Raw genomic sequence first — 3,632 nt, forward strand, 5'->3', positions numbered from 1 at the left:
AAAATAGGGCACCACAAAAATGCTGAGAATCTGTTAAACACAGATTCCTGTGGTGGTTTTCCCTCTTCCTGTAGTCCCAGATGTTGCCAGGGGATGGAGCACAGCTGGATCCTGCAGGTCCAGGCCTGCCAGATGAGGTTGTGGAGCAAGGCAAGGTGTGGTGGTCAGAAGGCATCCCCATGGGTACGTCTCCGCACAGGGAGGCTTATTGCCCAAAGCAAATAAAAACCCTGCTGGCCCATGTTGGGCCAGCAGCTGCCATTGCTCTCCCTTTAATGTGCGCCAATGCCGCCACTCTCTGCTTTCTCTTCAGGTTAAAAATTCTGCATTACCTGGCCACAAGGCACCAGCTAAGGGTCCCTCTTACTGATTTGAATGGAAAACTGATAACCGCTGCTGTTTCTCTGTGAGTAAAATCACCTCATTTTTGTATGCTGTGCTGCAGCACCAAAGATAAGGGGAAAAAAATAACAATGCAGACGAAGAAAGGTGCCGGGGAAAAAAAAAACAAAACAGCAGGAGTTCGGCATGTGACGCTGGACTAGGAATTTGCGCCAAGGACGGGGGACTGGAGAGGCCGGGAGAGTGACAGGCCAGCCTCGACAGTGCACGGGAATTACGCAGAAATGCACCGGCGGCTTCTGATAAAGGCTGCGGCAGATCCGCGGCCTGGCAAGCAGTGCGACGGGCACGGCGCGGGGGTATCAGCCTTCGGAGGCACGTGCAGTGACCTTGAGCGAATGACGATTCGGGCTCTTGCTGCTGTTGCTCTCGTTGTTGTTTAAAGATGATTATTTCTCCGAAGCGTCAATGTTTGCATCTTACCCAGTGTGTTTCTCCAAGGAGGATTTTGGTCACATGTCTGAGTGTCCAGGCTCTTGAAGAAGCCCCAGACAGGGGTACTGGGCCAAGGACAGCATTAAATCTTGTGCCTCTCTTGGCTTTTCCACCCATTTCCCATTGGGTGCAAGGGAGGGTGACAGTGTTGAATTTTCAACATACAGGGATTTTTGTGGGGGAAAAAAAAGTGAACGTGGTGCTAAAACTGAGATGCTCCCTGAGACACGTTAGTGTGCTCATCTTGGCTCTACTTTGCCTGCACTTTGCAACAAAACCCGATTTGCCCTGACAGCGAAGGGTTGCCAGAGCATATACATATATCCTAAATGTAAATATTGATGTTTCAAATGAAGCTGGCACTTCTCCCCACTAAGCATTCCCACTGGGCCAGTGCCCAAAGGCTGTCTCCTGCCCCATCACCAGGGGGTCTGAATCCCAGTGCTTTGCCAGCTTCCCTGACTCCCTGGACTGGGCACAGTGCTGTGGCATGTGGATGACTTCAAGCACGTGAGTAGCCACTCTCTACTTGTTGATGTGCTTAAGTGCTGGGGGTATTTAATGTTGTCTGGCTCATGCCAGCAAAGTGTTCGCTCTTTAAACTTGTATCTTAGCTCTCCACTTGGCCATGGACATGGCTTGATTCTGATATTCGTTTGCACTGCACAGCAATGAACCTACCTGACTGGGGAGGTGAAGGCTACAAGCCCCCAGCAGCAGGTCAGCAGAGTATGGCCAGTTTGAGGTCTCTGCCCAAACTAGAAGGGAGGGTCTGGGGCTGTTGCCTCCTTCACACATGAATGTGGCGAAGAGAAGACAACCTCCAGCCGCCATGCCTGCTATTTCATGTGTGATTTTGTTTTTCAGCACACAGATGTTTGGGGTTAAATACTTTGGAAATCACAGTGGATGCAGCAAGACAATGGTTTTTAAGCAGTGGACTACAGTACAAAGGACGTCCCATTTTTATTACGTGGAAATCAGCCCTTTGAGCATGAGCTCAGTGCCTTTGGTGGATGCTTTATCCTCTTGGCTCAGGTGACATCCAGACTAGACCTTTTCTTGTGCCACAGTCTTGTGCCCCAGATACTGCCAGCAGCTCCTCTACAGAGAGAAATACTGATAAACAGGAGCCCTGGCCATTGCAGCATGTTTTGTTATGGAGGCAGAATAGCTGCTGCTGTCAGAGGACACCTTTGGCTGTGTAAGACATATCTGCCCTGGCAAGGGAAAGCACTTTGTTCACCTGCTCCATCCCACAGCATCGCTGCCTGGCATGGACAAGCCACCAGCAAAAGCCCGCCTGTATTTAATAGATTATATTTTAGCCAGCAGAGGGAGTGCTCAGAGTTGCAGCCGCACACAGGCACGGATTGGAAATGCTGGGGGAAAAAATTGATAAAATCCTGACCTAGGAGCAAACAAAAGGTTTGCCCTCACTGTGTGGATCGCCCTGGTGATGTGCAGCTGAGCTATGGCATTGCTGCAGGAGAACGGGGCAACAGGACTGCACGATGGGAAGCCCTGGGTCACCTCTGGTCACCAGCCTAGCCCCTTAGGTAGAGCTTCATTTGAATTTAGGCCAAACAGAGCCACACTCTGTTAATTTGTTCTACTTAGTGAACTAAAGACTCAACATCTGGCAGTATCTATAATTGTCTCATATCTTAGTAAAAGGATCTAAATTATTCCCCATGAAATGCGGGTGGGGGAGCATCTCCTCTCACGTACAGTAACAGAAATGTAATTTGTTACCCAACTGCACATTTGCAAAGACTCTTGTCTGGTGCTCTCCTAATGGCACAGATTCCCCAGGTTTTTAAATGAAGGCTTTTCAAGCACAAATGGGCAATTTTGAAACTTGTCTCTACACAGATCAGTAACTAGAAAGAGAGTAATGTAACTAAGTCAGGTGTCTCTGGGATTGTGTTAGGACAAGCCCACTAGGGGATACTAATGTGGATTAGATATATATGTCATTAAATCATTTGCAGAGTGAGGTTATGTAGGGAAACTGGAGTGCTGAGTGTTACACAGATCTTGTCATACTGTATATTTCTGAGCATGTCCCCTCCCAGCACCCTGGTGAACTGGAATCTACATTAACTCATCCGTACTCAGTGAACTGGCTTTTTCCCACAGACACAGCACTTGCTTCCTTTTAGTTGCCCTTAGTGCAACCATTGACTTGTTAACTCCTGTGGTGAAGTCCCTTGCAAGGCTGATAAAAGACAATGGGCCAGACTGGCCAAGCTAAATACGTCACAGCGTCAAGAAAGTCAAGAAAGAACGGGAGCTGATGCCCTGAGTGGTGGAGCTCAAGGACACGGTAGGGACGGTGAGGGACACCCAGCTGGACACATCCTCACCAGCTCTGTAAGTGGGTGGGAGTAAAGAAGGAAATCTCACAGGATTGTGCCTGTCTCTAGCAATACTGACATTGAGCCCTGGGGTTGGGCTGCACTGTCAGGCTCTTACAGAAGGTGCTGGCAGCTCAGAAATGGAGCAGAAAAGACCAAGAAAGATCTTACCTGAAAGAGGCTTGCCTTTCTACAGGAGAGCAAGGAATCTTGCTGTACTTACCCCCAAAAATGCTGAGAGGGACTTGGTCACACCCAAGACAGCAGACATGAGGAGGGGAGTCCTCATGGGGGATAGCTACCAAACACCTTACAACATTCAGTGTCTAGAAGCTGAAGTTAGACCCATTTGGACTAGAAAGGTCTTTAATGGGTGAGAGGCAGTTACCCAGGGGGGCAGTTTACTTATTGACACAAAAGATTTTTCATCACTTG

Source organism: Rhea pennata, chromosome 5, assembly GCF_028389875.1.
Source record: "Rhea pennata isolate bPtePen1 chromosome 5, bPtePen1.pri, whole genome shotgun sequence".
NCBI lineage: Eukaryota > Metazoa > Chordata > Aves > Rheiformes > Rheidae > Rhea > Rhea pennata.